The following is a 13573-nucleotide window of genomic DNA, read 5'->3' as shown; positions in this document are numbered from 1 at the left end:
GCTTGTATTCTTACTGCTACATTCCCAACTGCGGCAGACAGAGACCTCCAGCATCAGCATGCCTGCTCTGTGTTCGCAGACAGCCATATTTCATTTTCCACTTCATAAACGATCTGACCCTATCTTTAAATTACAGAGGTACTTTGTCATCACTTCTTTCAGAGGTGTACTGGATGGTACCCACTGCAGTTATGTCTTTCCAGCTGAATATTATGCTCCTTTAAATGCTGACCTGGAAACTGTAACCTGGAAGGAGGGAAACCTTGCACCTTCCCAGGAGACCTACTGTTTGGGTGGAGGGAGATGCTCCAGGGTGGGAGAGTCAAGATCTGGAAGACTGCAGTGTGGAACAGGAAGATGCGAGGCCAGGCCCAGAAGAGAGTAAAAAGCCTCCCTGTGACCAGAGGGAAGGAGTGGAGATTTCTACAACTCAGAATATCATTGAGCTGGCTGGAAACAAGGACCTGCCCCACTAGGATACAGCAGAAAGCAAGAAGATTATGTACAAAGCCTTTTTTATTCTTCATTAGCTTGCTTACTGTCTTTGTGTTTTCAATATTTCAAAAAAATAAACTATTCAAGTTTATAAAAATTAATTATTGTAGCCTTCTGAGTTTAAAAGCTTTTCAGCCTTGCTTGGGAAGCTCCCAGTACAAGAAGGTCTAGGCAGGTCTATCCAAGAGCTCCAGCTACTTTGGTTCCCACCACACATTTGTCTCAGACCTTCCCATTCTTCTAAAGATTAGAAGCCAGCTTTTAAATCCTAACCTACATTTATTCATGGCAATTTGTCATCCATTTATTCTTGTACAAACACTGAGTTTTAGTTTAAATAACTCATCTCCTCCTTAGTATTTGTTGTTTTCATATATTTATGAAATTATACCCGCTCTTAGCCTTCACTTCACAAGAATGAACAAGCCCAGCCTTTAACATTTCAGTTCACAAAACAAGCTAGCCATTTCCCTTACCATTTTAAGAGTCGTCTTTGCATTTTTCCCATTAAGATTCATCTACAACTACCAAAACCTGCAGCTGGAAGGAGTGTTCTCAGGCAAGGTCTCAGCAGTGCCCTGTACTGATTCTAGATTGTCAGATACTACATGTTAGATGACATTTGTTTTCTCATATGATGGTCCATAAACCAGATATTTTGTGATGGACTGCTAAATTCATGTCTTTCTCTGTAGTATTTCACCTTTTCTACAACACGTCTTGTATGGGAAACAGGAGCCTTAAATCTGCCCTGGGGTCAGACACCCAAACTAGTGTAGTGATGCCACAGTCTTTTACCAGATTGTGTCCTGAGGATTCCCTTTTCATCAGCCCTAGGTGACTTAGTAAGTCCCTCAAATTGTCTTTCACACACATACGCAGGCATTCAAACAAGTAATATGTACACTTCATTGAATGCACAATGAATTTGTAAACACATTTTTGTTTGAAAGAAATGAGTGTATTGGGAAAAAATATAATTTAGTCAAAAAGGGTGGGATTCAGATTCCCTAAAGTGGAGATACTTGTACCTGAACTAGTCATTCAGGCCCACTTTGTTGACAATGGAGAAGAATCATTCCTATTCCTCACTCCTGTTCCTCATTTGAAACCTTTGCCATCCTGGATGATGTCCCATCACAGAGGACTTGCTTTTTCCTTGCTTTCTCCATTTTTGTCTGGATTCCACTATACATCTGGGACAGACTGATTCGTGCAGGGCAGTTCCTCAGAAGGGAAGGATAGCAGGGAGGTCTCATGGTCTGCATGAATGCATCATGTAACATAAAAAATGTGACAGAAGATGTTTGCCATCACTTACTTCATGGATTATCACATAGCAGACATACAAGATGAGGCATTGGTCAAACAATGATGCCACCCTGTTGCCCATGGATGCTGGCGGAGAGCTCTGTCTACATATTTAAGAAAACTCTTTTCCATGTTTGATGCTTCTGCCAGCAAAAGTCCGTAGCGAGCCCTGTGCTTTTAACAACTTCAGGAATTAATTTCTGTAAACAGGAATTTATTCTGGATTTCTAGATAGAAGTCAAATTTCCCTGGCAGCTATAACTAATATTAATATACCGTATCAGAAAGTTTTGCCTAGTCCTTACATACAAACATTTCGTAATTCTTGCTGTGTCTGTCTTGCTTAGAACTGTTATTTAACATAGTGCCAAAGTGTAAAATTTATGTTTTTAAGAGACAAATGAAGCAGCAGAGATATACTGAGTTTGTAGCCATTTAAGGCATTTTCCTTCACAGAAAGCTACAGCATGAAGCATTCGTTTAAGCTCTCACCTGCCCTCTGCTACATGAAGAACTGTACTCAGAAAGCAGGCTTAATAAATCAATAAAGTTTGATTAATTAAATTCTTCTGTCTTGCTTATTCTTAGGAACATAGTGAATGCACTTTTATCCCCTTCTGGAGTCATAGATCTGTATAAATAAATCATAATATTTCCAGAGGAATAAAATAAGTTCTTCCTCAACTACTTTCCGTCTCACAATAACATGCCATACCTTTTATACACACAAGTGCAGACACACCAGTTCTTTGAAGCATTTTGTTCTGTGGAGTGACTTTATTTTTTTTCCCCCTATCATGAGATTTTAATAAAAAGGTCTTTCCATTGCATCAACTTCGTACTTTTTCTGACAAAAAAAAGAAATTATCAAGACCAAGGCTGCTCCCATATCTTACCTTAAAAATGTATAAGCCCACAGGAAGTGCTCACTGAGGAATTAGAAACTGAATATTACTGTAGCCTTGTTGACTGATGCACATATTGCACTAGAAAGGTAATTTGTATTGGCTTCATACATATACTGTTTGCTTTCTCACCTCTATATAAATTAGATCTATGCTTGCATTATTGCAGGCTCTCCTACTTGATATTATTACCTACTTTCTACACTTATATCTCCTGATATAACAAGTTCCTAGGGCTTCCACTATTGGCAATAGACATTTTGCCAAAATAATCTAGCTCTTATTTCTAGAACAAAAGCATCTGGCTGTAGCTCACTTCAGTCCTTGAAGGGAAACATGCCAAGAAAGAACAGAGGAAACCTTTGTATTATCACATCTTTGAGTCAGATAGCCCATATACCACTCTTACCCCATTTTCTGGGGAAGCACATATTCTTTTAGGGGTGGGGAGAAGTTTTACAGTTTACAGTCCTTCCTCCATGATATGTGGAAAGGACCTGCATTGGGAGTGTTAGAGATCAAAGGAACAGAGTTGGAAAACAACCAGCTCTAAAGACTCCTTCTCTCTCTCTCCTTATCCCACCTGTTGGTTTATGCACGAGACAAGTGTGGGTGTTCTAAGTGCGGCAGATGGAAAGCAACCATAACTAAGGAGAAGACTTGTCATTCAATTCACTTTCCTATAAGCTGGATCAAAATGTTAAGTTAGCATTTCTCAGTGGCAGACAGTTTAATTGCTAGGGAGTTTTCTACAACAAATCAGTCACTCTCAGTTTGAGCTTCTCAGCCACAAAGCTAAAAGTTAATACTGTCACAGGTTGCTTTCCACAATCCACTAATAACAGGAATGCTGCTATTCAACAAACTATGCAGCTTGGCAAAAAGATTTTGTTTAACAATAACGCAAGCGTGCTGTAAAATGGCAAGATCCAACATAGTAAGAATCCATCAATTTGTGCGCCCCTGCAAGGTGCACACTGCCTGAAATGCATGGGCTGTTCCCTCCAACAACACAAACCCTGTATTAGCTTCCACAGTTTTGAAGGGAAGGCACATTTGCGCTGTATTTGAGGTGGGATGGTGCCAGTCTACTAGGTTCTGCTCCTCCTATTTAAGACCAGTGGAACTTTACTCAGCAATTAGTAGATGGAGATGTTAATTAGCAGGAGGAAAGGCAGTGTATGGGTGTGGGGGCACAGAAGCAAGAACATCAGGAGTTCATGCACACATGTTCTGAGATACCAGACTCCAATTTCAAGACTTGCAGACATCTGGAAGATGAGTCCCCTTGCATTTTCACCCCCTCCTTTCTTCTAGATCAGCTCATTTTTACCCAGCCCATGTCCCATTTACAATCAGTAAAAAACGTTCATGTGAGCCTCTCTCCATCCTTTGAAGAGGGCAGTTCTGTGCATCTCCCAAGAGAAGGACCTTGGTGCCTGAGAAGAGCTTTTTGTACAGTCTCCATTAACAAAAAACCCTATGTTACTTAATTGAGTAAAGACTATTTTTCACTTGAACTAATTCTCCAAGCAACGTAATCTTTATAGTCTCTTACTGCAGTTAGGCTTATTTTAAAATGCCTAAAACATTTTCTCATGCGCTGTTTATTGTGTTTTTATCACTCTTAGAGCTGGCCATACTGATTATCAGCTGTTGTAGTTAGCAAGGAAATGATGGTGTATGGTGGATTTGTAGGATAATGGGATTAAAGTATGAATTATTCCAGAGAAAAATAAAAAAAGAAAGAAAAAAACAACAGAAAAAACAGAAGATTGCCAAACCACAAAGTTAAAAAAAAGGAACCAAGAGAAAACTACAGCGGAAAAATAAGGCAGAAAAGCAGTTTATGGATTGCTCGAAGCCACTTGAAGTAGCCTTGGCTTGCCAGTTTATGGCTTGCTCAAAGTGACTCGAGAGCAGATTCAAGAATTAGAGAATTCTTGAATCACCTGAGTGTTAGTGCTCTGGCCAAGAGAGACTACTATTCCTTTGTCTCCCTGTCAACTAACTGCAGCACTCTTGGTTTATATCATATAAATGCCTGATCCAAAGCTCACTCAGATCAGTATAAGAGTCTATCCTTGGACTTTTATAATCAGTAAACAGCTGTAGATGAATATCTATTTTTTTTTCCAAAATAAAGCACATTTCATTATGGATGTGAAAAACCCCAGTGTTTACAAGAAAACACTTCTCCCAAACCTCCAGTGTAAGATGATCAGGGGTAATCAATGACCTGAAATCACAGAACCACACAGAATCACAGAATGGTAGGGATTGGAAGGGCCTCTGGAGATCATCTCATCCATCCCCGCTGCTTGAGCAGGCACACCTAGAGCAGGGGGCACAGGAACACGTCCAGGTGGGTTTTGAATGCCTCCAGGGAAGGAGACTCCACAGCCTCCCTGGGCAGCCTGCTCCACTGCTCTGTCACCCTCACAGGAAAGAAGTTTTTCCTCATATTGAAGTGGAACTTCCTGTGTTCCAACTTGTGCCCATTGCCCCGTCCTGTCTTTGGGCGCTATTGAAAAGAGCCTAGTCCGGTCCCATCCTGACACCTTCCCTTTAGATATTTATAAGTATTGATAAGATCCCCCCTCAGTTTTCTCTTCTCCAGGATGAACAAACCCAAGTCTCTCAGCCTTTCCTCATAAGGGAGATGCTCCAGTCCCCTGATCATCTTTGTAGCTCTCCTCTGGACTTGCTCAAGCAGTTCCACATCCTTCTTAAACTGGGGGGCCCAAAACTGGACACAGTACTCCACTCACTAGTGGTCTCACTAGGGCAGAGTAGAGGGGGAGAATAACCTCTCCGAATATACTGCTGGCCACACTCCTTTTAATGCATCCCAGGATACCATTGGCCTTCTTGGCCACAAAGGCACACTGTTGGCTCATGGTCAGCTTGCTGTCCACCAGCACTCCCAGGTCCTTCTCAGCAGAGCCACTTTCCAGTAGTTCAGCCCCCAGCCTGTACTGGTGCATGGCGTTGTTCCTCCCCAGGTGCAGGACCTTGCACTTGCTCTTGTTGAATTTCATCAGGTTCCCCTTGGCCCAGCTCTCCAGCCTGTCCAGGTCTCGCTGAACGGCAGCACAGCCTTCTGGCGTATCAGCCACTCCTCCCAGCTTGGTATCGTCAGTGAACTTGCTGAGGTTACACTCTGTCCCATCATCCAGGTCATGGATGAATATGTTGAACAGGGCTGGACCCCTCACAGACCCCTGGGGAACACCACTACTGACCAGCCTCCGTCCAGACTCTGCTCCATTGATCACAACCCTCTGAGTTCTGTTGTTGAGCCAGTTCTCTGTCCACCTCACTGTCCTGTCATCCAAGCCACACTTCCTTAGCTTGCCTGTGAGGAGGCTATGGGAGACAGTGTCGAATGCCTTACTGAAGTCAAGATAGACAACATCCACTGCTCTCTGTTGACCCAGCCAGTCACACCACCATAGAAAGCTATCAGGTTGGTCAAGCATGATCTTCTCTTGGTGAATCCATGTTGACTGTTTCTGATAACCTTCTTGTCTTCTACGTACCTGGAGATGACCTCCAGGATGAACTGCTCCATCACCTTTCCAGCAATGGAGGTGAGGCTGACTGGCCTATAGTTCCCCAGGTCCTCCTTCTTGCCCATTTTGAAGATTGGAGTGACATTTGCTGTCCTCCAGTCCTCAGGCACCTCTCCTGTCCTCCACGACCTTTCAAAGATGATGGAGAGTGGCTCAGCAAGAACATCTGCCAGCTCCCTCAGCACTCGCGGGTGCATCCCATCAGGGCCCATGGATTTGAGAGGATCAAGTTTGCATAGGTGATCTCTGACCCAGCCTTTCTCAACCGATGGTAAGTCTTCCTTTGTCCCAGTTTGTCCTCTCTTCTCTGGGGGCTGAGATGCCTGAGGGCCAGCCTTAGAAGTAAAGACCAAGGCAAAGAAGGCATTCAGTAACTCCACCTTCTCTGCATCCTGTGTCACCAGGGCCCCTTCCTTTTCACTAGCTCAGCAGTGGGCCCACAGTATCCCCAGTCTTCCTTTTAATGCTGACGTATTTGAAGAAGCCCTTCTTGTTATCTTTGACATGCCTTAATTGGATTCTCAAGAAAACAAGCAGGAAACCATCCTGCGATGGGATGGAAAGCTCACTTTGGGTTAAGCTGTTTGCCAGATGCGCATAGGGAAGCTTTTCTACCTCAGAGTACTTTCCTACCTCACACAACTGCCTTTCAGTTCTCAATCTTTTGAGTAACACAGACTTAGTTCTGCTGAAGCAATGTGGAGAATACGAAGAAGTAGCAAGCACTAAAGTAAAAGACAAAGCTAATTTAATGATTGAATTGTTCAGACTGATATATTATGTTTCCAGAATACTGGAGCCTGTGTTCTGCATGCCAGATTTTTTTTTTTTCCCTCCTTTTTTTGGTGAACCTGAATTTGGTGTAAGAGAGACTCTTCCAGCTATACACATTAACATTCCAGCACCACTTCACACACCAAATTAGCCCTGGGGCCGGGAAGAGAAAAAAAACACATTCAAAGCACCAGGTAGACTGGGGATTAAGAAAGCGAAACAGGCAGAAGGGTTGTTCAGCAATTCAGAGCAAGCCAGCAACAGAGACCTCTTTAATTGTGCTACATTAAATAACAGAAATTAAGACTGTGGAAAGGTCTCAGGAAAAGACGGGAAAAACAGAATTCAAAGAGCTGGGATGCAACAAGACTCAAGCTAATGACAGAATCTGAATTGGATTAAAACAGAGGAAGAAGGAAATTATAAAAAGGTAGATGGGAAGAGAATTCTGGAAAAAAAAAAAAGAAGAATGAAGTGTGAAAGTGGCAGCATTAACTAAAGTGAAAAAAGCACCTTAGCGAAGAAAGAGTAACATCTTGAAATGTATGACGCAAGAAGCTAATTAATTGACAGAGCTATTTGTAAGACTGCAAATAAATTTATTGCTTGAATACCTCTGACAGGAGTTTAATTAAAGCAGAATCTACAGGGGTTTTTCTCAGCTTAGTTTCAAACAGCTTTTTAAGCTGCCTAAGTTTATGACCAGTAATACTGCGTATAGCTAGGAAGCTAAAACCAATGATCTGCAGAGAACATGAAGCATCATCTCCCACATCTGTGCTGTCCATTAGATGTATTAAGAATGTTTGTTTTCTGTAAAAGCCTCCCTGCCTGGAATCCATCTTACCTGTGCTAGTAGTCTGTTTAGCCTAAGCCTATTGACCAGGCTTCTCCTATTCTCTGTAGAAATAGGTGCCTGCGGACAGTCACCGGCCCCATCAGTTGTTCAAAACATACATAGGGAAAAAGGAAGAACTTTAATTTTCACAAATTAAAATGGAGTTTGGGAAAAACTTTCTGAATATGAGTGAAGGAAAACACCGGACTAGAAAACCTCTAGACACTGCAGCATTTTTTTTACCAATAATTTAAAAGAAGAACATGTTTGCAGAAACATTTTTTAGTACAGTAAAGACTTATCCTTGCCTTATTCTTTAACTATTCCAGGACCAATAGTTAAACCAGATCAATTGCATTCAGCCTTTTTCAATTTTAGACTCCTAACAGTTTTCCAGCACAGCTGTAGATCCCTTTGGAAATTCCACATATGTTGATCACATGTCATTCATGCAAGCCTATTGACAGCAAAAATAGTTGAAGGATTATTGTATTAAAAAAGTTACAATTTTTTGTACTTACAGTCTTCTGCATTAAACCAAATAGAACGGTGCTGACACAGTTTTTGGCAACCAAAACGAAGCACAGTCAGTGCATTTCAGTTGCAGATCTTCCCTATCCAGCTTGTAACAGTGTTTCATTTTTTAATACTAAAAGTTCACATGAACTTAGGTAAATGGTTACACATATTGTTGATACCATAACTACGTATTTGTCACCTCACAGCTGTTCTTTCTTTTTTTGGACACAACTGATGTTTCAATCTGCCATCACTGGATAATGGAAGTAATTATTTGTCTTCATTTAGCTTTTACATTGGAACATGAATGCAGTAAAATGCATAAAATTTAGTATGGAGTGATATACCTTGCTCATATCAGGGAAGCATTACTAAAACTAATATTTAAGCACTAATAAGCAGGGATTTATTTTGCATTTAGCATCATCAAATGTCAAATCTTCAGACAAAAGCTTTCAAAGGTTTCATTAAAATCATTTCCACTAACTAGTCAAACCCTGAGTTAAAACATCTTCACAAACGTCTTGGTTTTCTGATGAACACTGGAAGCTGTTACAGCCTTTTCTTGCCATTCTGTTTTGAGGTCGTCAAGCAATGCAAACGTATCACAGCAGCAATTTAATAAAGCTTTTTTTCCCAGGTGATCTCACTGTTCAAACTGGAATAAAATTTGCATTTAAAGCACAATATGAAAAAATGAATGCATGCTTTACTTGGATAGTGCCACTTTCAGTATAAAGTGGTAACGTTACAGGTTTTCTTCTCATTTTATTTTTGACAGCTAAAAGTAACTGATAACCTTAACTATTTTTAGAGTAGGGCCCAAGACACTTTGTGTAGAATCATAGAATCACTTGTTGGAAAAGACCTTTAAGATCATCGGGTTCAACTGTAAAATGTCTTTGCTATGTTTCCTTAGCTGTGAGGGCTTCCTCATTGCTTTAATAATTCAGAGATAAGATAGCCTGCACTACTTTGATGACAAAAGACATGTTGTCTCCTATGGCAGCATCACTGATATCAGACAGATGACCGTCCTGAACAGTCAGAACTGGGTCAGGCTGAAGGAAGTAAAGAGTGGTTTTTAGAGATGCCTAGAGACCAACTGCCTCTTCTGTTCATATTCAGAAGAGTCTGGAATCAGGGCAACGGAATAACCACAGGGCAGTGGTCACCAATGAAAATTTGGAGAGAACTGCAACAAAGAAATGGGATGTCAAGTCTCATCAGTCTCTGCAATACTCAAGTGCTCTCATTTTTAAGATCCTCTAGAGATTTTTTTTTACCCCCCCTTTTTTAATGTGGCTGCAAATGTTTTCTGGCATTTTCAGTTCCTCTGGCATTTCAGTAAGACAGAAGAGATTTAAAAGTCACAGGCTAATTCTAAAAAGCACATGGTTAAAATTGCTTTCCGCTGTTATTTGCAAACGTTTAAATATGGTGCATAAATCTTCAGCAATCCCTGACCCTAAAGGTTGAAAATCAATGGAAGATTTCCACCCTAAATTTCTATGGCCATAAGATAACAAATACAAACAAAATGGGTAAACTTCAGACCAGCTTTTAAAGAACAAATCCCTGGTCCTGAGGCCACGAGGCATTGACTGTCCTGCAATCCCTCCCTGGAACAGGTCTGTCTTGGAGAGAGTTGGAGAGAGATGTGAAATAATAATCAGTACCCGAGCTCACTCTGGCCACTCTTGCTCTGTGCTACAGAGAGCTCACTGGGAGCAGTATTTGGTCAAGAAGCGGGAATTAAATGAATCAGACGTAAATAATCGGACCATTTTGATTTCATTGCCACCCATAACGGATAACATTGACTACCATACAGTTGGCAAGACGTGCTGTGCCCTTGTTCACGTACTAATAATATGCTCTGCATGGGTGGTGTTTATTGACATTGAGTGCTTGTACGATCTTTCACTATTCATGCTGGGGGTAAAGATGCCTAACTACTGTTATTGTTAGCCAGTATTATTTGTATCCTATTCAAGAGCCCATAGCAATAGAACAGAACCCTGTCACAAGTTAATGGGTCTCTACTGCTAAATCACTACTGCTAACTGGAAATGTCAATGTAAAAATGAATTGAAAGATGTTAATTTTTCAAGCAACATGGATCCTCTGACAGCCTTTTATTACAGTAGTGCTGTTTACATTCCCTCCCCTGCCCACGTGAGAAAAATGTGGTTTAGAAAGCTACTGCAGTAAACATTAGCTGATTAACTACGTACAACATTGTCTTTTTGTTTTCAATTTAAACATAAAAAATGCAATTTACAAAATGGCTGATATTAACATCATAATGAATACACATGCATTTAAATTTTATCTGTCAGACTCCAAACTTCTCGTGCAACTTTCACAGCACGACAGCTTCTACACAACAGTAGAGGATACTAAGATTTTGACTGTTCCATCTGGTCAAACTTTTACTGCCACTCCATCAGGAGGTCCAAGACTATAATGCTTTCTAGGTGTTCTGAGAAAGTACAGGTGTGTGGAGAGCACAAAATGGTCAGCTAGGAAGAGCTGTGGCTCTGCCATGTCTCCACTATTTGGGCAGATACCTAAGGTAAAGCAAGATGTAGCTCCTTCTCTATCAAGAAGTTGGGAGAGAGGGATTAAGGAAAGAAATAGCTAGGAACTACCTTAGGTTGGAAAGGACCTCTAGGGTTTATCTGGTTCAAGCCCTGCTCAGACCTGGGCCAGCCTCAGTTACATCAGTTCTCAGGGCCTTGTCCAATCATCTTTTGAGTTTCACCAAAGATGGAGACTCCACAGCCTCTCTTAGCAACCAGTTCCAGTGTCCAAGCACTATGAATGCTTCTTTCCTTATAATTATTCAGAAATTTCCATGCTGCAACCTATGTCCACCTCTAACTCAATTTTGTCTTCATCTTCTATACATCTACCCCTTAGATGTTTGAAAGATTCCCCCTTACCCTTCTCTGCTTCAGGCTGAATAAAGCCAGCTTGGTCACTCTCTCCTCCTACATTATGTGCTTCAGTTCCCCAACTCTCCTGGTAGTCCTCTGATGGACTTGCTCCAGGTTGACAATACCCTTCTTTTGTACTGTAAGACCTCCAAAAGCCTGCTAACCACAAAGACCTCACTCTGATGCTGCCAGTTTGGAGGCAGGGCATTCCCCCTACCTCCTAGGAGTTTGGCTGCCTGGGTTCACCTACAGTATTAAAATGCAGATCCAATTTTCTCCCTATCCTGAAGATCAACACCTCTCTCATTTCTCAGGAGAATGTGAAAACAGTAGGCTACACGCCATCCTGACCTGCGGGTAGTCGGCACACGTACATAGGCAACTGTAAAGAAAGTTGTGTACCACCAGGGAGAAAATGAGCAAACACAGACACGTATCATTATTTGGAGCTCTCTCTCTGGGTCTGCCTTAGAAGGCCAGTATTCTTCTCTACTCATGACCTCTCCCTTGTTTTAACTGCTGGTTGTTGGACGTACAGTACAGACACCATTCCCAGAACAAGGGCTGGAATCCCCCTAGGTGTGGTTCAAGGCACTGGGTTGTCAACCCAGGCATTGTTCTGGATTCCCTCCTTATCATGCAAGAAGCCATACAAACAGAAATAATTATGTTCATAAGGAATTCACAAGTTCAGCAACTTGCCTAGTTGTTCTGACCACTCCCTTCTACTGCAACAGCAGTCCCCTTCATTTCAGCAGCGTTTTTCCTTTGAGACAGTTCTATGTCATGCACATTAGAGCGGCAGGCCCACATTTCCTAGATTTGATTTTCCTGCTTTCTAAAGAATTACCAGCTAAAGAGTTGGTAACTTACTAATTGGGCAACATCAAAGGTGTCTTGAAAGACTCCACAGAGGGGAACCTTACTCTTCTGGAAGCCACTATCCGGAACAGGTTGGTCGGTTCAATGCTCACTGCTTCTACTGGAATTGTAGCAGCTGTAAGAATTCGTGCTTAATATAACCACGCAACAGTAACAGTCACCAGAACAGTCAGGTAAAAGCAATGGATTTGGGGCAAGAAATTACCACGTTTATGTGACAGACCTTTGAAATAGCTCTTTTGCCTAGTTCTACACAATAAAAATTTCAAAAAATAAAAAACTAAATTAGCAACGGACACATCTGAGTGGCTACAAGAACCATTTAAGCTGCTCTTGAACAGCAACCTGCTGATGGTTACTTGCTTAGTTTGCACAGTTAGTACTGCAGGTTTGCAGAATTTTTGGTATTTATTCCTTGACACAGTTAACCTCATTGCTGTTTCATTGGATTGTAGTAACTGGCTAATAGTCAATGATATTTTGAAACAACCTTTAAAAATTATTTTGTGCCAGGACATAAAGTCAAGTCTACATTATCAGAAGATATGACAATCGCTTAATGACTGCACCTTTGATCTCATTTTGGTAAGTAGCAGGAAATGGGTACTGCACTTATTTACTGTATTGCAAAGGTTTCTTCTGCAGACAAATAGGGGCAAATTATTGGGGGAAAAAACCCCAACAACTCCTGCATGCAATTAATTTGAATTCAAAATAACTAACATTTGCTCCTTTCTTGACTCCTGTAATTAGACTTGGAATCCTGTATAAAAAAATATCCAGGAAACAAACCTATATCTTTTAAAGCAGCACCCAAGAACTGGTACTCCTTTGAGGCAGAATTCCACAGGGGCAAATCCTGAACCTTTTTTAATGCCCAGACTGTGCCAGACTTCTTTCTTGTCAAGTCTCATAAGTAGTGAAAGAGATTGTGGACAGTGACCTTCCCACTCCCACTGCACAAAGATTACCTTTAAGGTCTATAAATAGAATTTGATTATAGGACAAACAATCTGTTGTTCAAAATCAAAGTGTGATTTTCTCCATTAACATGATCAAAAGTCTCTAAGGTTGGTATAGCTCTTACACGCAACATCTGGTATTTCTCATCAGTGAAAAGACACTGACAGTTCCCACTCATAGCCTTAGGATTTCCTTCATAATAAACAGGAACACGTGCACGTGGTCTTTCTATTAGTGGGTATTTGTAAGCATTCCAAATCCTTTAAAATATACCTTCCAGGAACATTTAACCTCTTCAGGGTGATAAAGGAGACCAATTCTGTACTCTGAAAAAATGAAGTTGTAGAAACTTGTTTTCTTCTTCAGTAC

Source organism: Phalacrocorax aristotelis, chromosome 1 (assembly GCF_949628215.1).
Source record: "Phalacrocorax aristotelis chromosome 1, bGulAri2.1, whole genome shotgun sequence".
Classification (NCBI taxonomy): domain Eukaryota; kingdom Metazoa; phylum Chordata; class Aves; order Suliformes; family Phalacrocoracidae; genus Phalacrocorax; species Phalacrocorax aristotelis.
The sequence above is the reverse complement of the archived record's forward strand: the minus strand, read 5'-3'. Positions refer to the sequence as shown.